The 23115-nt window shown below is 40.2% G+C and overlaps 17 non-coding genes across 17 annotated transcripts; all 17 read right to left on the bottom strand.

Moving 5' to 3' along the window:
- Nucleotides 1–1217: 1217 nt before the first annotated feature.
- TRNAC-ACA (transfer RNA cysteine (anticodon ACA)) lies at nt 1218–1290 on the bottom strand. The gene has a single exon. It is a non-coding gene; the product is annotated as a tRNA-Cys (tRNA).
- Nucleotides 1291–1768: 478 nt separating this feature from the next.
- TRNAR-ACG (transfer RNA arginine (anticodon ACG)) lies at nt 1769–1841 on the bottom strand. The gene has a single exon. It is a non-coding gene; the product is annotated as a tRNA-Arg (tRNA).
- A 3203-nt stretch (nt 1842–5044) lies between these two features.
- Nucleotides 5045–5117, bottom strand: TRNAC-ACA (transfer RNA cysteine (anticodon ACA)). The gene has a single exon. It is a non-coding gene; the product is annotated as a tRNA-Cys (tRNA).
- Nucleotides 5118–5595: 478 nt separating this feature from the next.
- TRNAR-ACG (transfer RNA arginine (anticodon ACG)) lies at nt 5596–5668 on the bottom strand. The gene has a single exon. It is a non-coding gene; the product is annotated as a tRNA-Arg (tRNA).
- Nucleotides 5669–6682: 1014 nt separating this feature from the next.
- Nucleotides 6683–6755, bottom strand: TRNAR-ACG (transfer RNA arginine (anticodon ACG)). The gene has a single exon. It is a non-coding gene; the product is annotated as a tRNA-Arg (tRNA).
- Nucleotides 6756–6963: 208 nt separating this feature from the next.
- On the bottom strand, nt 6964–7036 carry TRNAR-ACG (transfer RNA arginine (anticodon ACG)). Its single transcript has one exon. It is a non-coding gene; the product is annotated as a tRNA-Arg (tRNA).
- Nucleotides 7037–9664: 2628 nt separating this feature from the next.
- On the bottom strand, nt 9665–9737 carry TRNAR-ACG (transfer RNA arginine (anticodon ACG)). Its single transcript has one exon. It is a non-coding gene; the product is annotated as a tRNA-Arg (tRNA).
- Nucleotides 9738–10739: 1002 nt separating this feature from the next.
- Nucleotides 10740–10812, bottom strand: TRNAR-ACG (transfer RNA arginine (anticodon ACG)). Its single transcript has one exon. It is a non-coding gene; the product is annotated as a tRNA-Arg (tRNA).
- A 478-nt stretch (nt 10813–11290) lies between these two features.
- Nucleotides 11291–11363, bottom strand: TRNAR-ACG (transfer RNA arginine (anticodon ACG)). The gene has a single exon. It is a non-coding gene; the product is annotated as a tRNA-Arg (tRNA).
- Nucleotides 11364–11841: 478 nt separating this feature from the next.
- Nucleotides 11842–11914, bottom strand: TRNAR-ACG (transfer RNA arginine (anticodon ACG)). The gene has a single exon. It is a non-coding gene; the product is annotated as a tRNA-Arg (tRNA).
- A 478-nt stretch (nt 11915–12392) lies between these two features.
- TRNAR-ACG (transfer RNA arginine (anticodon ACG)) lies at nt 12393–12465 on the bottom strand. Its single transcript has one exon. It is a non-coding gene; the product is annotated as a tRNA-Arg (tRNA).
- A 478-nt stretch (nt 12466–12943) lies between these two features.
- TRNAR-ACG (transfer RNA arginine (anticodon ACG)) lies at nt 12944–13016 on the bottom strand. Its single transcript has one exon. It is a non-coding gene; the product is annotated as a tRNA-Arg (tRNA).
- A 478-nt stretch (nt 13017–13494) lies between these two features.
- TRNAR-ACG (transfer RNA arginine (anticodon ACG)) lies at nt 13495–13567 on the bottom strand. The gene has a single exon. It is a non-coding gene; the product is annotated as a tRNA-Arg (tRNA).
- A 1029-nt stretch (nt 13568–14596) lies between these two features.
- On the bottom strand, nt 14597–14669 carry TRNAR-ACG (transfer RNA arginine (anticodon ACG)). The gene has a single exon. It is a non-coding gene; the product is annotated as a tRNA-Arg (tRNA).
- Nucleotides 14670–15147: 478 nt separating this feature from the next.
- Nucleotides 15148–15220, bottom strand: TRNAR-ACG (transfer RNA arginine (anticodon ACG)). The gene has a single exon. It is a non-coding gene; the product is annotated as a tRNA-Arg (tRNA).
- Nucleotides 15221–16243: 1023 nt separating this feature from the next.
- TRNAR-ACG (transfer RNA arginine (anticodon ACG)) lies at nt 16244–16316 on the bottom strand. The gene has a single exon. It is a non-coding gene; the product is annotated as a tRNA-Arg (tRNA).
- Nucleotides 16317–16794: 478 nt separating this feature from the next.
- TRNAR-ACG (transfer RNA arginine (anticodon ACG)) lies at nt 16795–16867 on the bottom strand. The gene has a single exon. It is a non-coding gene; the product is annotated as a tRNA-Arg (tRNA).
- Between the last annotated feature and the right edge of the window lie 6248 nt (nt 16868–23115).

Genomic DNA, 23115 nt, shown 5'->3' with positions numbered 1-23115 from the left:
AATCCATGAATATTCTTAAACCTTGGGTAAATATCATTAAAAATAAGTAAGCAAAGGGTTACTGCCGTGACCCGGATTCGGACCGGGGTTGCTGCGGCCACAACGCAGAGTACTAACCACTATACGATCACGGCAACATGTACGAGCCAGGTAGGAGTCGAACCTACAATCTTCTGATTCGTAGTCAGACGCGTTGTCCATTGTGCCACTGGCCCAGATGCAACGCGGATTGTTGCTTATGCATCACATTTGTGGATCACCTCAAAACTTACACAAGGATCCGATTGCCATAAGTTCCTTTCATGTATTGCAAAGCAAGTCGGAACCAGATAGAGGGGAAATATTTTCATGGAATCCGGAAATCATGTGAGGCAAATCAAATGGAAACCAGCTAATAACGAAATATTTTCATGTGATTGAGAACTCTTGTGAAGTTTTGACTTTTTTCCACAACACATTTTCGGAACAGGCTAAATCACATATTTCCAGATTTTTGCCATCTAGAATAAAGAGAACAAGCCGTAGATAAAATGTGTTGTGTATTTCCTGAAAATCCATGAATATTCTTAAACCTTGGGTAAATATCATTAAAAATAAGTAAGCAAAGGGTTACTGCTGTGGGCACAACGCAGAGTACTAACCACTATACGATCACGGCAACATGTACGAGCCAGGTAAGAGTCGAACCTACAATCTTCTGATTCGTAGTCAGACGCGTTGTCCATTGCGCCCCTGGCCCAGATGCAACGAGGATTGTTGCTTATGCATCACATTTCTGGATCACCTCAAAACTTACACAAGGATCCGATTGCCATAAGTTCCTTTCATGTATTGCAAAGCAAGTCGGAACCAGATAGAGGGGAAATATTTTCATGGAATCTGGAAATCATGTGAGGCAAATCAAATGGAAACCAGCTAATAACGAAATATTTTCATGTGATTGAGAACTCTTGTGAAGTTTTTACTTTTTTCCACAACACATTTTCGGAACAGGCTAAATCACATATTTCCAGATTTTTGCCATCTAGAACAAAGAGAACAAGCCGTAGATAAAATGTGTTGTGTATTTCCTGAAAATCCATGAATATTCTTAAACCTTGGGTAAATATCATTAAAAATAAGTAAGCAAAGGGTTACTGCCGTGACCCGGATTCGGACCGGGGTTGCTGCGGCCACAACGCAGAGTACTAACCACTATACGATCACGGCAACATGTACGAGCCAGGTAGGAGTTGAACCTACAATCTTCTGATTTGTAGTCAGACGTGTTGTCCATTGTGCCACTGGCCCAGATGCAACGTGGATTCTTGCTTATGCATCACATTTGTGGATCACCTCAAAACTTACACAAGGATCCGATTGCCATAAGTTCCTTTCATGTATTGCAAAGCAAGTCGGAACCAGATAGAGGGGAAATATTTTCATGGAATCCGGAAATCATGTGAGGCAAATCAAATGGAAACCAGCTAATAACGAAATATTTTCATGTGATTGAGAACTCTTGTGAAGTTTTTACTTTTTTCCACAACACATTTTCGGAACAGGCTAAATCACATATTTCCAGATTTTTGCCATCTAGAACAAAGAGAACAAGCCGTAGATAAAATGTGTTGTGTATTTCCTGAAAATCCATGAATATTCTTAAACCTTGGGTAAATATCATTAAATATAAGTAAGCAAAGGGTTACTGCCGTGACCCGGATTCGGACCGGGGTTGCTGCGGCCACAACGCAGAGTACTAACCACTATACGATCACGGCAACATGTACGAGCCAGGTAGGAGTCGAACCTACAATCTTCTGATTCGTAGTCAGACGCGTTGTCCATTGCGCCACTGGCCCAGATGCAACGCGGATTGTTGCTTATGCATCACATTTCTGGATCACCTCAAAACTTACACAAGGATCCGATTGCCATAAGTTCCTTTCATGTATTGCAAAGCAAGTCGGAACCAGATAGAGGGGAAATATTTTCATGGAATCCGGAAATCATGTGAGGCAAATCAAATGGAAACCAGCTAATAACGAAATATTTTCATGTGATTGAGAACTCTTGTGAAGTTTTTACTTTTTTCCGCAACACATTTTCGGAACAGGCTAAATCACATATTTCCAGATTTTTGCCATCTAGAACAAAGAGAACAAGCCGTAGATAAAATGTGTTGTGTATTTCCTGAAAATCCATGAATATTCTTAAACCTTGGGTAAATATCATTAAAAATAAGTAAGCAAAGGGTTACTGCCGTGACCCGGATTCGGACCGGGGTTGCTGCGGCCACAACGCAGAGTACTAACCACTATACGATCACGGCAACATGTACGAGCCATGTAGTCGAACCTACAATCTTCTGATTCGTAGTCAGACGCGTTGTCCATTGCGCCACTGGCCCAGATGCAACGCGGATTGTTGCTTATGCATCACATTTCTGGATCACCTCAAAACTTACACAAGGATCCGATTGCCATAAGTTCCTTTCATGTATTGCAAAGCAAGTCGGAACCAGATAGAGGGGAAATATTTTCATGGAATCCGGAAATCATGTGAGGCAAATCAAATGGAAACCAGCTAATAACTAAATATTTTCATGTGATTGAGAACTCTTGTGAAGTTTTTACTTTTTTCCACAACACATTTTCGGAACAGGCTAAATCACATATTTCCAGATTTTTGCCATCTAGAATAAAGAGAACAAGCCGTAGATAAAATGTGTTGTGTATTTCCTGAAAATCCATGAATATTCTTAAACCTTGGGTAAATATCATTAAAAATAAGTAAGCAAAGGGTTACTGCTGTGACCCGGATTCGGAACGGGGTTGGTGCGGCCACAACGCAGAGTACTAACCACTATACGATCACGGCAACATGTACGAGCCAGGTAAGAGTCGAACCTACAATCTTCTGATTCGTAATCAGACGCGTTGTCCATTGCGCCACTGGCCCAGATGCAACGCGTATTGTTGCTTATGCATCACATTTCTGGATCACCTCAAAACTTACACAAGGATCCGATTGCCATAAGTTCCTTTCATGTATTGCAAAGCAAGTCGGAACCAGATAGAGGGGAAATATTTTCATGGAATCTGGAAATCATGTGAGGCAAATCAAATGGAAACCAGCTAATAACGAAATATTTTCATGTGATTGAGAACTCTTGTGAAGTTTTTACTTTTTTCCACAACACATTTTCGGAACAGGCTAAATCACATATTTCCAGATTTTTGCCATCTAGAACAAAGAGAACAAGCCGTAGATAAAATGTGTTGTGTATTTCCTGAAAATCCATGAATATTCTTAAACCTTGGGTAAATATCATTAAAAATAAGTAAGCAAAGGGTTACTGCCGTGACCCGGATTCGGACCGGGGTTGCTGCGGCCACAACGCAGAGTACTAACCACTATACGATCACGGCAACATGTACGAGCCAGGTAGGAGTCGAACCTACAATCTTCTGATTCGTAGTCAGACGCGTTGTCCATTGTGCCACTGGCCCAGATGCAACGCGGATTGTTGCTTATGCATCACATTTGTGGATCACCTCAAAACTTACACAAGGATCCGATTGCCATAAGTTCCTTTCATGTATTGCAAAGCAAGTCGGAACCAGATAGAGGGGAAATATTTTCATGGAATCTGGAAATCATGTGAGGCAAATCAAATGGAAACCAGCTAATAACGAAATATTTTCATGTGATTGAGAACTCTTGTGAAGTTTTTACTTTTTTCCACAACACATTTTCGGAACAGGCTAAATCACATATTTCCAGATTTTTGCCATCTAGAACAAAGAGAACAAGCCGTAGATAAAATGTGTTGTGTATTTCCTGAAAATCCATGAATATTCTTAAACCTTGGGTAAATATCATTAAAAATAAGTAAGCAAAGGGTTACTGCCGTGACCCGGATTCGGACCGGGGTTGCTGCGGCCACAACGCAGAGTACTAACCACTATACGATCACGGCAACATGTACGAGCCAGGTAGGAGTCGAACCTACAATCTTCTGATTCGTAGTCAGACGCGTTGTCCATTGTGCCACTGGCCCAGATGCAACGTGGATTGTTGCTTATGCATCACATTTGTGGATCACCTCAAAACTTACACAAGGATCCGATTGCCATAAGTTCCTTTCATGTATTGCAAAGCAAGTCGGAACCAGATAGAGGGGAAATATTTTCATGGAATCCGGAAATCATGTGAGGCAAATCAAATGGAAACCAGCTAATAACGAAATATTTTCATGTGATTGAGAACTCTTGTGAAGTTTTGACTTTTTTCCACAACACATTTTCGGAACAGGCTAAATCACATATTTCCAGATTTTTGCCATCTAGAATAAAGAGAACAAGCCGTAGATAAAATGTGTTGTGTATTTCCTGAAAATCCATGAATATTCTTAAACCTTGGGTAAATATCATTAAAAATAAGTAAGCAAAGGGTTACTGCTGTGGGCACAACGCAGAGTACTAACCACTATACGATCACGGCAACATGTACGAGCCAGGTAAGAGTCGAACCTACAATCTTCTGATTCGTAGTCAGACGCGTTGTCCATTGCGCCACTGGCCCAGATGCAACGAGGATTGTTGCTTATGCATCACATTTCTGGATCACCTCAAAACTTACACAAGGATCCGATTGCCATAAGTTCCTTTCATGTATTGCAAAGCAAGTCGGAACCAGATAGAGGGGAAATATTTTCATGGAATCTGGAAATCATGTGAGGCAAATCAAATGGAAACCAGCTAATAACGAAATATTTTCATGTGATTGAGAACTCTTGTGAAGTTTTTACTTTTTTCCACAACACATTTTCGGAACAGGCTAAATCACATATTTCCAGATTTTTGCCATCTAGAACAAAGAGAACAAGCCGTAGATAAAATGTGTTGTGTATTTCCTGAAAATCCATGAATATTCTTAAACCTTGGGTAAATATCATTAAAAATAAGTAAGCAAAGGGTTACTGCCGTGACCCGGATTCGGACCGGGGTTGCTGCGGCCACAACGCAGAGTACTAACCACTATACGATCACGGCAACATGTACGAGCCAGGTAGGAGTTGAACCTACAATCTTCTGATTTGTAGTCAGACGCGTTGTCCATTGTGCCACTGGCCCAGATGCAACGTGGATTCTTGCTTATGCATCACATTTGTGGATCACCTCAAAACTTACACAAGGATCCGATTGCCATAAGTTCCTTTCATGTATTGCAAAGCAAGTCGGAACCAGATAGAGGGGAAATATTTTCATGGAATCCGGAAATCATGTGAGGCAAATCAAATGGAAACCAGCTAATAACGAAATATTTTCATGTGATTGAGAACTCTTGTGAAGTTTTTACTTTTTTCCACAACACATTTTCGGAACAGGCTAAATCACATATTTCCAGATTTTTGCCATCTAGAACAAAGAGAACAAGCCGTAGATAAAATGTGTTGTGTATTTCCTGAAAATCCATGAATATTCTTAAACCTTGGGTAAATATCATTAAATATAAGTAAGCAAAGGGTTACTGCCGTGACCCGGATTCGGACTGGGGTTGCTGCGGCCACAACGCAGAGTACTAACCACTATACGATCACGGCAACATGTACGAGCCAGGTAGGAGTCGAACCTACAATCTTCTGATTCGTAGTCAGACGCGTTGTCCATTGCGCCACTGGCCCAGATGCAACGCGGATTGTTGCTTATGCATCACATTTCTGGATCACCTCAAAACTTACACAAGGATCCGATTGCCATAAGTTCCTTTCGTGTATTGCAAAGCAAGTCGGAACCAGATAGAGGGGAAATATTTTCATGGAATCCGGAAATCATGTGAGGCAAATCAAATGGAAACCAGCTAATAACGAAATATTTTCATGTGATTGAGAACTCTTGTGAAGTTTTTACTTTTTTCCGCAACACATTTTCGGAACAGGCTAAATCACATATTTCCAGATTTTTGCCATCTAGAACAAAGAGAACAAGCCGTAGATAAAATGTGTTGTGTATTTCCTGAAAATCCATGAATATTCTTAAACCTTGGGTAAATATCATTAAAAATAAGTAAGCAAAGGGTTACTGCCGTGACCCGGATTCGGACCGGGGTTGCTGCAGCCACAACGCAGAGTACTAACCACTATACGATCACGGCAACATGTACGAGCCATGTAGTCGAACCTACAATCTTCTGATTCGTAGTCAGACGCGTTGTCCATTGCGCCACTGGCCCAGATGCAACGCGGATTGTTGCTTATGCATCACATTTCTGGATCACCTCAAAACTTACACAAGGATCCGATTGCCATAAGTTCCTTTCATGTATTGCAAAGCAAGTCGGAACCAGATAGAGGGGAAATATTTTCATGGAATCCGGAAATCATGTGAGGCAAATCAAATGGAAACCAGCTAATAACGAAATATTTTCATGTGATTGAGAACTCTTGTGAAGTTTTTACTTTTTTCCGCAACACATTTTCGGAACAGGCTAAATCACATATTTCCAGATTTTTGCCATCTAGAACAAAGAGAACAAGCCGTAGATAAAATGTGTTGTGTATTTCCTGAAAATCCATGAATATTCTTAAACCTTGGGTAAATATCATTAAAAATAAGTAAGCAAAGGGTTACTGCCGTGACCCGGATTCGGACCGGGGTTGCTGCGGCCACAACGCACTATACGATCACAGCAACATGTACGAGCCAGGTAGGAGTCGAACCTACAATCTTCTGATTCGTAGTCAGACGCGTTGTCCATTGCGCCACTGGCCCAGATGCAGTGAGGATTGTTGCTTATGCATCACATTTCTGGATCACCTCAAAACTTACACAAGGATCCGATTGCCATAAGTTCCTTTCATGTATTGCAAAGCAAGTCGGAACCAGATAAAAATAAGTAAGCAAAGGGTTACTGCCGTGACCCGGATTCGGACCGGGGTTGCTGCGGCCACAACTCACTATACGATCACAGCAACATGTACGAGCCAGGTAGGAGTCGAACCTACAATCTTCTGATTCGTAGTCAGACGCGTTGTCCATTGCGCCACTGGCCCAGATGCAATGAGGATTGTTGCTTATGCATCACATTTCTGGATCACCTCAAAACTTACACAAGGATCCGATTGCCATAAGTTCCTTTCATGTATTGCAAAGCAAGTCGGAACCAGATAGAGGGGAAATATTTTCATGGAATCTGGAAATCATGTGAGGCAAATCAAATGGAAACCAGCTAATAACGAAATATTTTCATGTGATTGAGAACTCTTGTGAAGTTTTTACTTTTTTCCACAACACATTTTCGGAACAGGCTAAATCACATATTTCCAGATTTTTGCCATCTAGAACAAAGAGAACAAGCCGTAGATAAAATGTGTTGTATATTTCCTGAAAATCCATGAATATTCTTAAACCTTGGGTAAATATCATTAAAAATAAGTAAGCAAAGGGTTACTGCCGTGACCCGGATTCGGACCGGGGTTGCTGCGGCCACAACGCAGAGTACTAACCACTATACGATCACGGCAACATGTACGAGCCAGGTAGGAGTCGAACCTACAATCTTCTGATTCGTAGTCAGACGCGTTGTCCATTGTGCCACTGGCCCAGATGCAACGCGGATTGTTGCTTATGCATCACATTTGTGGATCACCTCAAAACTTACACAAGGATCCGATTGCCATAAGTTCCTTTCATGTATTGCAAAGCAAGTCGGAACCAGATAGAGGGGAAATATTTTCATGGAATCCGGAAATCATGTGAGGCAAATCAAATGGAAACCAGCTAATAACGAAATATTTTCATGTGATTGAGAACTCTTGTGAAGTTTTTACTTTTTTCCACAACACATTTTCGGAACAGGCTAAATCACATATTTCCAGATTTTTGCCATCTAGAATAAAGAGAACAAGCCGTAGATAAAATGTGTTGTGTATTTCCTGAAAATCCATGAATATTCTTAAACCTTGGGTAAATATCATTAAAAATAAGTAAGCAAAGGGTTACTGCTGTGGGCACAACGCAGAGTACTAACCACTATACGATCACGGCAACATGTACGAGCCAGGTAAGAGTCGAACCTACAATCTTCTGATTCGTAGTCAGACGCGTTGTCCATTGCGCCACTGGCCCAGATGCAATGAGGATTGTTGCTTATGCATCACATTTCTGGATCACCTCAAAACTTCCACAAGGATCCGATTGCCATAAGTTCCTTTCATGTATTGCAAAGCAAGTCGGAACCAGATAGAGGGGAAATATTTTCATGGAATCTGGAAATCATGTGAGGCAAATCAAATGGAAACCAGCTAATAACGAAATATTTTCATGTGATTGAGAACTCTTGTGAAGTTTTTACTTTTTTCCACAACACATTTTCGGAACAGGCTAAATCACATATTTCCAGATTTTTGCCATCTAGAACAAAGAGAACAAGCCGTAGATAAAATGTGTTGTATATTTCCTGAAAATCCATGAATATTCTTAAACCTTGGGTAAATATCATTAAAAATAAGTAAGCAAAGGGTTACTGCCGTGACCCGGATTCGGACCGGGGTTGCTGCGGCCACAACGCAGAGTACTAACCACTATACGATCACGGCAACATGTACGAGCCAGGTAGGAGTCGAACCTACAATCTTCTGATTCGTAGTCAGACGCGTTGTCCATTGTGCCACTGGCCCAGATGCAACGCGGATTGTTGCTTATGCATCACATTTGTGGATCACCTCAAAACTTACACAAGGATCCGATTGCCATAAGTTCCTTTCATGTATTGCAAAGCAAGTCGGAACCAGATAGAGGGGAAATATTTTCATGGAATCCGGAAATCATGTGAGGCAAATCAAATGGAAACCAGCTAATAACGAAATATTTTCATGTGATTGAGAACTCTTGTGAAGTTTTTACTTTTTTCCACAACACATTTTCGGAACAGGCTAAATCACATATTTCCAGATTTTTGCCATCTAGAATAAAGAGAACAAGCCGTAGATAAAATGTGTTGTGTATTTCCTGAAAATCCATGAATATTCTTAAACCTTGGGTAAATATCATTAAAAATAAGTAAGCAAAGGGTTACTGCTGTGGGCACAACGCAGAGTACTAACCACTATACGATCACGGCAACATGTACGAGCCAGGTAAGAGTCGAACCTACAATCTTCTGATTCGTAGTCAGACGCGTTGTCCATTGCGCCACTGGCCCACATGCAACGAGGATTGTTGCTTATGCATCACATTTCTGGATCACCTCAAAACTTACACAAGGATCCGATTGCCATAAGTTCCTTTCATGTATTGCAAAGCAAGTCGGAACCAGATAGAGGGGAAATATTTTCATGGAATCTGGAAATCATGTGAGGCAAATCAAATGGAAACCAGCTAATAACGAAATATTTTCATGTGATTGAGAACTCTTGTGAAGTTTTTACTTTTTTCCACAACACATTTTCGGAACAGGCTAAATCACATATTTCCAGATTTTTGCCATCTAGAACAAAGAGAACAAGCCGTAGATAAAATGTGTTGTGTATTTCCTGAAAATCCATGAATATTCTTAAACCTTGGGTAAATATCATTAAAAATAAGTAAGCAAAGGGTTACTGCCGTGACCCGGATTCGGACCGGGGTTGCTGCGGCCACAACGCAGAGTACTAACCACTATACGATCACGGCAACATGTACGAGCCAGGTAGGAGTCGAACCTACAATCTTCTGATTCGTAGTCAGACGCGTTGTCCATTGCGCCACTGGCCCAGATGCAACGCGGATTGTTGCTTATGCATCACATTTCTGGATCACCTCAAAACTTACACAAGGATCCGATTGCCATAAGTTCCTTTCATGTATTGCAATGCAAGTCGGAACCAGATAGAGGGGAAATATTTTCATGGAATCTGGAAATCATGTGAGGCAAATCAAATGGAAACCAGCTAATAACTAAATATTTTCATGTGATTGAGAACTCTTGTGAAGTTTTTACTTTTTTCCACAACACATTTTCGGAACAGGCTAAATCACATATTTCCAGATTTTTGCCATCTAGAACAAAGAGAACAAGCCGTAGATAAAATGTGTTGTGTATTTCCTGAAAATCCATGAATATTCTTAAACCTTGGGTAAATATCATTAAAAATAAGTAAGCAAAGGGTTACTGCTGTGGGCACAACGCAGAGTACTAACCACTATACGATCCCGGCAACATGTACGAGCCAGGTAAGAGTCGAACCTACAATCTTCTGATTCGTAGTCAGACGCGTTGTCCATTGCGCCACTGGCCCAGATGCAACAAGGATTGTTGCTTATGCATCACATTTCTGGATCACCTCAAAACTTACACAAGGATCCGATTGCCATAAGTTCCTTTCATGTATTGCAAAGCAAGTCGGAACCAGATAGAGGGGAAATATTTTCATGGAATCCGGAAATCATGTGAGGCAAATAAAATGGAAACCAGCTAATAACGAAATATTTTCATGTGATTGAGAACTCTTGTGAAGTTTTTACTTTTTTCCGCAACACATTTTCGGAACAGGCTAAATCACATATTTCCAGATTTTTGCCATCTAGAACAAAGAGAACAAGCCGTAGATAAAATGTGTTGTGTATTTCCTGAAAATCCATGAATATTCTTAAACCTTGGGTAAATATCATTAAAAATAAGTAAGCAAAGGGTTACTGCCGTGACCCGGATTCGGACCGGGGTTGCTGCAGCCACAACGCAGAGTACTAACCACTATACGATCACGGCAACATGTACGAGCCAGGTAGGAGTCGAACCTACAATCTTCTGATTCGTAGTCAGACGCGTTGTCCATTGCGCCACTGGCCCAGATGCAACAAGGATTGTTGCTTATGCATCACATTTCTGGATCACCTCAAAACTTACACAAGGATCCGATTGCCATAAGTTCCTTTCATGTATTGCAAAGCAAGTCGGAACCAGATAGAGGGGAAATATTTTCATGGAATCCGGAAATCATGTGAGGCAAATAAAATGGAAACCAGCTAATAACGAAATATTTTCATGTGATTGAGAACTCTTGTGAAGTTTTTACTTTTTTCCGCAACACATTTTCGGAACAGGCTAAATCACATATTTCCAGATTTTTGCCATCTAGAACAAAGAGAACAAGCCGTAGATAAAATGTGTTGTGTATTTCCTGAAAATCCATGAATATTCTTAAACCTTGGGTAAATATCATTAAAAATAAGAAAGCAAAGGGTTACTGCCGTGACCCGGATTCGGACCGGGGTTGCTGCGGCCACAACGCAGAGTACTAACTACTATACGATCACAGCAACATGTACGAGCCAGGTAGGAGTCGAACCTACAATCTTCTGATTCGTAGTCAGACGCGTTGTCCATTGCGCCACTGGCCCAGATGCAACGCGGATTGTTGCTTATGCATCACATTTCTGGATCACCTCAAAACTTACACAAGGATCCGATTGCCATAAGTTCCTTTCATGTATTGCAAAGCAAGTCGGAACCAGATAGAGGGGAAATATTTTCATGGAATCCGGAAATCATGTGAGGCAAATAAAATGGAAACCAGCTAATAACGAAATATTTTCATGTGATTGAGAACTCTTGTGAAGTTTTTACTTTTTTCCGCAACACATTTTCGGAACAGGCTAAATCACATATTTCCAGATTTTTGCCATCTAGAACAAAGAGAACAAGCCGTAGATAAAATGTGTTGTGTATTTCCTGAAAATCCATGAATATTCTTAAACCTTGGGTAAATATCATTAAAAATAAGTAAGCAAAGGGTTACTGCCGTGACCCGGATTCGGACCGGGGTTGCTGCGGCCACAACGCAGAGTACTAACCACTATACGATCACGGCAACATGTACGAGCCAGGTAGGAGTCGAACCTACAATCTTCTGATTCGTAGTCAGACGCGTTGTCCATTGCGCCACTGGCCCAGATGCAACGCGGATTGTTGCTTATGCATCACATTTCTGGATCACCTCAAAACTTACACAAGGATCCGATTGCCATAAGTTCCTTTCATGTATTGCAATGCAAGTCGGAACCAGATAGAGGGGAAATATTTTCATGGAATCTGGAAATCATGTGAGTCAAATCAAATGGAAACCAGCTAATAACTAAATATTTTCATGTGATTGAGAACTCTTGTGAAGTTTTTACTTTTTTCCACAACACATTTTCGGAACAGGCTAAATCACATATTTTCAGATTTTTGCCATCTAGAACAAAGAGAACAAGCCGTAGATAAAATGTGTTGTGTATTTCCTGAAAATCCATGAATATTCTTAAACCTTGGGTAAATATCATTAAAAATAAGTAAGCAAAGGGTTACTGCTGTGACCCGGATTCTGACCGGGGTTGCTGCAGCCACAACGCAGAGTACTAACCACTATACGATCACGGCAACATGTACGAGCCAGGTAGGAGTCGAACCTACAATCTTCTGATTCGTAGTCAGACGCGTTGTCCATTGCGCCACTGGCCCAGATGCAACAAGGATTGTTGCTTATGCATCACATTTCTGGATCACCTCAAAACTTACACAAGGATCCGATTGCCATAAGTTCCTTTCATGTATTGCAAAGCAAGTCGGAACCAGATAGAGGGGAAATATTTTCATGGAATCCGGAAATCATGTGAGGCAAATAAAATGGAAACCAGCTAATAACGAAATATTTTCATGTGATTGAGAACTCTTGTGAAGTTTTTACTTTTTTCCGCAACACATTTTCGGAACAGGCTAAATCACATATTTCCAGATTTTTGCCATCTAGAACAAAGAGAACAAGCCGTAGATAAAATGTGTTGTGTATTTCCTGAAAATCCATGAATATTCTTAAACCTTGGGTAAATATCATTAAAAATAAGTAAGCAAAGGGTTACTGCCGTGACCCGGATTCGGACCGGGGTTGCTGCGGCCACAACGCAGAGTACTAACCACTATACGATCACGGCAACATGTACGAGCCAGGTAGGAGTCGAACCTACAATCTTCTGATTCGTAGTCAGACGCGTTGTCCATTGCGCCACTGGCCCAGATGCAACGCGGATTGTTGCTTATGCATCACATTTCTGGATCACCTCAAAACTTACACAAGGATCCGATTGCCATAAGTTCCTTTCATGTATTGCAATGCAAGTCGGAACCAGATAGAGGGGAAATATTTTCATGGAATCTGGAAATCATGTGAGGCAAATAAAATGGAAACCAGCTAATAACGAAATATTTTCATGTGATTGAGAACTCTTGTGAAGTTTTTACTTTTTTCCGCAACACATTTTCGGAACAGGCTAAATCACATATTTCCAGATTTTTGCCATCTAGAACAAAGAGAACAAGCCGTAGATAAAATGTGTTGTGTATTTCCTGAAAATCCATGAATATTCTTAAACCTTGGGTAAATATCATTAAAAATAAGTAAGCAAAGGGTTACTGCCGTGACCCGGATTCGGACCGGGGTTGCTGCGGCCACAACGCAGAGTACTAACCACTATACGATCACGGCAACATGTACGAGCCAGGTAGGAGTCGAACCTACAATCTTCTGATTCGTAGTCAGACGCGTTGTCCATTGCGCCACTGGCCCAGATGCAACGCGTGTTGTTGCTTATGCATCACATTTCTGGATCACCTCAAAACTTACACAAGGATCCGATTGCCATAAGTTCCTTTCATGTATTGCAAAGCAAGTCGGAACCAGATAGAGGGGAAATATTTTCATGGAATCTGGAAATCATGTGAGGCAAATCAAATGGAAACCAGCTAATAACGAAATATTTTCATGTGATTGAGAACTCTTGTGAAGTTTTTACTTTTTTCCACAACACATTTTCAGAACAGGCTAAATCACATATTTCCAGATTTTTGCCATCTAGAACAAAGAGAACAAGCCGTAGATAAAATGTGTTGTGTATTTCCTGAAAATCCATGAATATTCTTAAACCTTGGGTAAATATCATTAAAAATAAGTAAGCAAAGGGTTACTGCCGTGACCCGGATTCGGACCGGGGTTGCTGCAGCCACAACGCAGAGTACTAACCACTATACGATCACGGCAACATGTACGAGCCAGGTAGGTGTCGAACCTACAATCTTCTGATTCGTAGTCAGACGCGTTGTCCATTGCGCCACTGGCCCAGATGCAACAAGGATTGTTGCTTATGCATCACATTTCTGGATCACCTCAAAACTTACACAAGGATCCGATTGCCATAAGTTCCTTTCATGTATTGCAAAGCAAGTCGGAACCAGATAGAGGGGAAATATTTTCATGGAATCCGGAAATCATGTGAGGCAAATAAAATGGAAACCAGCTAATAACGAAATATTTTCATGTGATTGAGAACTCTTGTGAAGTTTTTACTTTTTTCCGCAACACATTTTCGGAACAGGCTAAATCACATATTTCCAGATTTTTGCCATCTAGAACAAAGAGAACAAGCCGTAGATAAAATGTGTTGTGTATTTCCTGAAAATCCATGAATATTCTTAAACCTTGGGTAAATATCATTAAAAATAAGTAAGCAAAGGGTTACTGCCGTGACCCGGATTCGGACCGGGGTTGCTGCGGCCACAACGCAGAGTACTAACCACTATACGATCACGGCAACATGTACGAGCCAGGTAGGAGTCGAACCTACAATCTTCTGATTCGTAGTCAGACGCGTTGTCCATTGCGCCACTGGCCCAGATGCAACGCGTGTTGTTGCTTATGCATCACATTTCTGGATCACCTCAAAACTTACACAAGGATCCGATTGCCATAAGTTCCTTTCATGTATTGCAAAGCAAGTCGGAACCAGATAGAGGGGAAATATTTTCATGGAATCTGGAAATCATGTGAGGCAAATCAAATGGAAACCAGCTAATAACGAAATATTTTCATGTGATTGAGAACTCTTGTGAAGTTTTTACTTTTTTCCACAACACATTTTCAGAACAGGCTAAATCACATATTTCCAGATTTTTGCCATCTAGAACAAAGAGAACAAGCCGTAGATAAAATGTGTTGTGTATTTCCTGAAAATCCATGAATATTCTTAAACCTTGGGTAAATATCATTAAAAATAAGTAAGCAAAGGGTTACTGCCATGACCCGGATTCGGACCGGGGTTGCTGCAGCCACAACGCAGAGTACTAACCACTATACGATCACGGCAACATGTACGAGCCAGGTAGGAGTCGAACCTACAATCTTCTGATTCGTAGTCAGACGCGTTGTCCATTGCGCCACTGGCCCAGATGCAACGCGTGTTGTTGCTTATGCATCACATTTCTGGATCACCTCAAAACTTACACAAGGATCCGATTGCCATAAGTTCCTTTCATGTATTGCAAAGCAAGTCGGAACCAGATAGAGGGGAAATATTTTCATGGAATCTGGAAATCATGTGAGGCAAATCAAATGGAAACCAGCTAATAACGAAATATTTTCATGTGATTGAGAACTCTTGTGAAGTTTTTACTTTTTTCCACAACACATTTTCAGAACAGGCTAAATCACATACTTCCAGATTTTTGCCATCTAGAACAAAGAGAACAAGCCGTAGATAAAATGTGTTGTGTATTTCCTGAAAATCCATGAATATTCTTAAACCTTGGGTAAATATCATTAAAAATAAGTAAGCAAAGGGTTACTGCCGTGACCCGGACCGGGGTTGCTGCGTCCACAACGCAGAGTACTAACCACTATACGATCACGGCAACATGTACGAGCCAGGTAGGAGTCGAAACTACAATCTTCTGATTCATAGTCAGACGCGTTGTCCATTGTGCCACTGGCCCAGAAGCAAAGAGTATTGTTGCTTATGCATCACATTTCTGGATCACCTCAAAACTTACACAAGGATCCGATTGCCATAAGTTCCTTTCATGTATTGCAAAGCAAGTCGGAACCAGATAGAGGGGAAATATTTTCATGGAATCCGGAAATCATGTGAGGCAAATCAAATGGAAACCAGCTAATAACGAAATATTTTCATGTGATTGAGAACTCTTGTGAAGTTTTTACTTTTTTCCACAACACATTTTCGGAACAGGCTAAATCACATATTTCCAGATTTTTGCCATCTAGAACAAAGAGAACAAGCTGTAGATAAAATGTGTTGTGTATTTCCTGAAAATCCATGAATATTCTTAAACCTTGGGTAAATATCATTAAAAATAAGTAAGCAAAGGGTTACTGCCGTGACCCGGATTCGGACCGGGGTTGCTGCAGCCACAACGCAGAGTACTAACCACTATACGATCACGGCAACATGTACGAGCCAGGTAGGAGTCGAACCTACAATCTTCTGATTCGTAGTCAGACGCGTTGTCCATTGCGCCACTGGCCCAGATGAAACGAGGATTGTTGCTTATGCATCACATTTCTGGATCACCTCAAAACTTACACAAGGATCCGATTGCCATAAGTTCCTTTCATGTATTGCAAAGCAAGTCGGAACCAGATAGAGGGGAAATATTTTCATGGAATCCGGAAATCATGTGAGGCAAATAAAATGGAAACCAGCTAATAACGAAATATTTTCATGTGATTGAGAACTCTTGTGAAGTTTTTACTTTTTTCCGCAACACATTTTCGGAACAGGCTAAATCACATATTTCCAGATTTTTGCCATCTAGAACAAAGAGAACAAGCCGTAGATAAAATGTGTTGTGTATTTCCTGAAAATCCATGAATATTCTTAAACCTTGGGTAAATATCATTAAAAATAAGTAAGCAAAGGGTTACTGCCGTGACCCGGATTCGGACCGGGGTTGCTGTGGCCACAACGCAGAGTACTAACCACTATACGATCACGGCAACATGTACGAGCCAGGTAGGAGTCGAACCTACAATCTTCTGATTCGTAGTCAGACGCGTTGTCCATTGCGCCACTGGCCCAGATGCAACGCGTGTTGTTGCTTATGCATCACATTTCTGGATCACCTCAAAACTTACACAAGGATCCGATTGCCATAAGTTCCTTTCATGTATTGCAAAGCAAGTCGGAACCAGATAGAGGGGAAATATTTTCATGGAATCCGGAAATCATGTGAGGCAAATCAAATGGAAACCAGCTAATAACGAAATATTTTCATGTGATTGAGAACTCTTGTGAAGTTTTTACTTTTTTCCACAACACATTTTCGGAACAGGCTAAATCACATATTTCCAGATTTTTGCCATCTAGAACAAAGAGAACAAGCCGTAGATAAAATGTGTTGTGTATTTCCTGAAAATCCATGAATATTCTTAAACCTTGGGTAAATATCATTAAAAATAAGTAAGCAAAGGGTTACTGCCGTGATGCGGATTCGGACCGGGGTTGCTGCGGCCACAACGCGGAGTACTAACCACTATACGATCACGGCAACATGTACGAGCCAGGTAGGAGTCGAACCTACAATCTTCTGATTCGTAGTCAGACACAATTGAGTTCTTCCATTGCCTTGGTAATACTGCCATCAGGAGCTGCATTATTGGGAATAAAAGTACAACAGAAGATACAAACATATTGCAGACACCCCCTTTCTCTGCAAGTAACATATCCAGGGCCATTCTATTTTGCCATGGCATTAAAGATATAGGTCCCAACTGATCTGCAATGCCCTTTATTGCATCTCTGGCATAATTAACAAATCTCTGTTGATTGTAATAAATATAATTAATCCAGTCGACATTCTTATTTATCGTAGACCACCAGAAAAGTACAGACTAGAAGCCTGATGCAATCTGATTTTGGGCCTTAAACTCATTTGGCCCCCTTCGAGGTACTCCTATTTTCTATGTATATTCTATGGTCAAAGGAACCTACAGGGATAGACCGCTTATAGTGATTCAGATAGTCTCCAGGGCGTTTTCTCATTCTCTGAAACTCTGGTGCTAAAAACAAGTGGAATGGCATCAGAAGCTGAACCAGAGTACAGCCTCCCTGCCACTTGGCCTTCCTTCTCCACATAGCCGCCAGAGATCAGTCCTTGCCCTTGTCTGGTTGGTAAACCAATTAGAGGAGTAATTACCATTATCGGTCACAAAATTGTCCAGTGAGGTTCCCTACTTTCTTACCTTGCCCATTCCTCAGAAAGCAGGTGTAGTTGCCTGGGTAAACAACTACTAAGGGAGGGATATCATCTCTCCCCACAGGTGGGTACAATAAAGAGAATGTCTTACATAATTGATCACCTGGATTATATGATGCATTATATAAAGATAACATGCATTGCAGACATTGTGGGTTCTCCTTATCTGATAGCCTAAAAGGTATAGTAGCCAGATGCGCAAGCAATACAGTTAGTTCTATTATTTTGGATTGCAGTGTATCTCATCCAGGCTAACCATTCATGTTTATCACTGTAACCTGTTTCTAATGTCAATTTATAAGTGAAGTTGGCCAGATAAACTATCTTTGGAGCTAAAAAAAACTTTCAGTTGCAAGAAATGCCCTATAGGCCAGTACCTGAAACATCAATTCCTATATCATATAGTCCCTTATCCTTTTTATTAGGGTATTTACATAGATAGTACAAATGTATTTATCTGAATATGCTAGTTTGTGGGATGTGTTTCTATCCTTGCATTGATCTATAACACAGAGCGGAAATCTATTTCATACATTGCAGTCTCACCTTCAGTGAAATTAAAATATTTAACTCTCCAAGCTAAGTCTTTAGGGAATCATACTCCCGACCCAGTTTCCCAGGGATCCCATACCTTTGGTTAACACACCATGGACCCCCATAGGATACCTAGAATAACATATAACATTTTTGCCCTGTCTCCTCCCAGGCTCTGGATGTTTTCTTCGCTGAAGTTTGAGACCAGTCACTTCTAACAAATGACCACCCTTTGTAATCAGTCTCTTATAGCCTAGGAGGATAGTGGCAATTCCCTAACTACCTTACAGTGTGATAAGTGTATCCAAGAGGTACGTTCGGCTATCTGTACGGCCGTAGGTGTGGTAAGCAGAACCTGATATGATCTTTTTCAATGAAAATAATATCCAATTTCCTGGCTTCATAGGTTCAGGTTCAGGTACAGCTGGAATACAATTAGAGATAGAAACTTCCTTGTTGGTTAGCATTTTTGCCATATATTCAGCAAGTGTAAAATCAAACTCTTCATCCATCCTAGAGAATGGATGTAACTGCGGTATTACAAATAGTCTACACATTTGGTGAATACATCAATAATCACTAAACAATATTTCTTCCCTTTGAGTTTCGCATAAGAACTAAGGTCAAAAATAACTAATTTTAATAACATACGAAATCAGCATTAATATACTTGTCTTAAAGGAACAATGTCTTTCTTATTCACTACATAAGAACAAGACGGGGTCTCCAGACAAGATGACTGCTGCACAAAATAAATTAATCTAAACATTATTTTAATCACTTACATTTTTCCCACCTTTTGTTTATTTTAGGACATTTTGTACCCAAGCCAGGTACTTAAAATAGGGCTTATCCCCCTTACGGACTTTATTTTCTTAGCTTGATCTATCCTGCATAAGGCCAAAAAGGTCTGTACAGTGGCAACAGGTTGAGCCAACTACTTGGCAAATGCCAAGGGAGCAGAGTCCAATCTGTCGGCCACTTTCTCTACATTATGAGCATTCTTTACTGCTAAACCTACTAACATTGGCAATAATCCAAACTTCTCCTCCACGGTACATATTGGTCATAATTGTCGCACTGTCACTTACTGTCCTAATTCGACTTTTACCCCTGTAGATATAACAGGTCATGGGCAGCATCTTTCTCAAACCTAAAGACACCAGGGTCACATAACCTCCGGGCTGTCATTGCTGCCATGTACTTCTTACATATGAGTGACAACAACCAGTGACCTTCACCTCATAACTCCACATAAAACACCTCAAGTTGTTATTCACAATACCGTGGCATACATTATAATTATAAACCTCAGACAATATAAACAATAGGGCCTCAACTAAGAAAATAATACTATCACCAATCTCACGCTATCACCCCTCAGGTTTGGGTGTCATCAGTTCATTGACAAGTCCTGTATATCAAATCAAACAAACAAACAAACAAACAAACAAACACCTCTATATAAGAAAAAACTTCTCTGTCCCTCTGGACAGGGCACATAGAAATATGTAGTTACTGGGTACATTTTATGTCAAACTTGTTGTTACCCCTTTCAGCAGGATTTGTACCTTGATCTGAGATGATTATCTGTAACATCTTCTTTTCACAGAAATATTCACAGATACCATATATTTTATCTGAAAAGTGTCTCAAGCCAAATTTTGTCTTACCTACTCTGAGATTCAAATTAACACCCTTATACAGATACCTAATGTCTTAGGAAGCAAAAACAACTTCAATGAAATCCATGCAAAATATGTTAGAATGAATATTGTGGATTTGGGAACTGTCCTCTCTTTGGTTTTACATTCACCTGTAGATTATGTTTGGCGCATGTTAAACAAGTTAAACAAAAATTTAGAGTAGTTAGTAAAGCCATATGCCGTGAATACTTTAGATATGATTTCTACCATCCCCCCTGTTGAGACATGGCTTGTCCCATGGCTCAATATAACTTCATATCTGAATAAGTTGCTGGGTAAGATGTATTTGTTCTTACAAGATCCATCTACAAACAGTATGAGATCACTATCTAGTAGTGGAATATCTTTAAGATCTGATCTTGGTAAGACTCTTTCTGCTATGGGGGATAGGCAATCAAGTGGTTCACCATCCTCCGCAGTAGACATTAAGGTCGAAAAATTTAAAGTGGTACATCTTTCTATCATAAATAACACTAATGTAACGGAAGCTCTTATAGCTTCTGCGGCGGCTACAACTGATTGAACATGGGGAGGTATGGCTCTAGCTACTGGGTCGAGTTTTGATGCGTAGTAAGCTAGAGGTCTATCCTTTCCCCCACACTCCTGTGTTAGCACTGAAGTCATGTATCCATTTTTACAATCTACAGTTTGAATAAAAAAAAAATCTTTGTTGTTTTTTTTTTTTTTTTTTTTAATTATCAGTTAGTCCAAGCACTGAAGAGCCTACAAGAACCGGTTTTATCTGAAAATAAAATGCCTCTTCATAAATTAAAGACATCAATGGTCCTGTAATATCAGCATATCCAACTCCTGCAGAAGTTAGTCATACCCAAAAAGGACATCATTTGTCTTTTTGTCAGAGGTTTCGGTGCTTGGAGTATCACTGACTTTCTTCCTTCATCTAGATGTTTACCTTCTTGGGTAATATGGTGTATGGAATGCCTGTGTGATGCCGAGGCTAGTAAGTATATGCCCTAATACTTCTCCCATGAAGTGGGTTCTTCTGTCACTCTCGATTACTTCAGGACCCCATATCAGCATACTACTTCACTGAGTATTTTCCTAGCAGTGTTTTTAGCTATGTTTTTTGGTTACTGGCCATGCCTCAGGTCAATTTGAAAACATGTCAGTACATACGAGGACATATTCATATACACCCACCTCGGGTAGCTGTATGTAGTCCACCTGCAGTCGCTGGAAGAGGTAATCAAGGCAAGGCGTGTGCTTACTGGGTGTTTTTATCATTTTACCGGGGTTGTGTCTGACGCATGTCAGGCAACCCTCTACATGTTGAGCAGCTGCGTTCTGAAATCCAGGTGCAAACCAGTGTTGTATTGGTTTGACTGCTGCAGTCAGAAAGCCTCTTACTCGCCATATTGTGTCATAATCGTGTGACTCCAAAGGCGTACCTTGAGTCTATATAGACATTCACCCTTTTACCTGTGCCCAACTTACATGCTTCTGCGAGTGCCATGAGTTCTGCCTCCTGGGCAGAGCTGCTGGAGGGCAGTGACTTTTGCAGCACTGTCTTACCTTCCTGGACTACTGCATACCCGGTGGTGAAATGTCCTGTCAGCTCATTCCAGTATCTGGATCCGTCTACAAAATACTGAACATCATAGTTAGTCAGAGGTACATCAGTGACACCTGGTAACCCTTGGGCGTCAAGTTACATTAAACTGTGACAATCAGACTCATGTTCCATATCAACCAAGACATTGTCATTTGCAAGTTTGTAGATTTAAGGAAGCGGTATTTATAACTTTAAAACCTGATTTTATACAGCTAACTTTAATTTCTTAAAAAGTCAGTCTATTTACACAATCTTGTACTTTAGTTCAATGTTCTAGGACTTTTTACACACTAATTTTACATATAATAATAATAATTTGAAATTCAATTAATTCAGTTCTTAATCTGGATTGAGAAAAACATCTCACATCAAACAGTACACAATTTCATTTCCTCCTCAGACTAATCTGCAACAAACACCCTGTATACACGAACACACACCCTGTATATACGGGGCACACGCTGTATACAGGTCTACATCATACTTCTCGTTATCATCCACCTTACTCATTGCAATGTACCTATCTGTATTACTCTTTATCACTACTACAGTCACTATTATTGAATGCTATTATTTTATGCACATGCTATACATATCAACATTTATTGACACACTCTTCTATAGTTCTGCTTTTCCAATCATTTCATGGTCTTTCAACCAGCCAGCATTTTGTTCTATGAAAGTTTTTCATCTTGAACTATATAAACAACCTTCTTTAACATTCCTTATCATTTTAACATTCTGTCAACCTTCTACCTTGTTCCCCTTTGTGAGATTCTCCAACCGTCGTCTTACACAATCAAAACCACACTTCTCTTTTTCCTTCACTAAATTATAACATTCAATTACCCTCAAAGTCCTTTTAAATCCAAATTTGCCACACCTTTATCATCATCATCATTGTACATTCACCACATCAAATTTGTGCATATACTTAACATCCCCTTCTAAAGGAATATTTTAATACTTTTTAACACAAACAACCACATGTTGAAGCTGTTCCTGATACGTTACACATGTTACAAGCAGTGTCCTTTTGAAAGGAAATCTAATTTAGCAATTTTAGTATATGTCTCTCTATTTATTTAATGGACACCTAAATAGTTTATTTTCTTTTTTTCTAGAATAGAAGTTTTACGAGCACTTTTAATATGAAAAGATTTGATTAACTTTGTATCCTTTATCAATTATTTTGACTATTCCACAACCTTCAGTACAAATAGCCACATTAATCCAAACAGACACTCAGGACAAGAG

This window comes from Rhinoderma darwinii, chromosome 3 (assembly GCF_050947455.1).
Source record: "Rhinoderma darwinii isolate aRhiDar2 chromosome 3, aRhiDar2.hap1, whole genome shotgun sequence".
In the NCBI taxonomy this organism is placed as follows: domain Eukaryota; kingdom Metazoa; phylum Chordata; class Amphibia; order Anura; family Rhinodermatidae; genus Rhinoderma; species Rhinoderma darwinii.
This window is presented reverse-complemented; position numbering and strand designations above follow the sequence as displayed.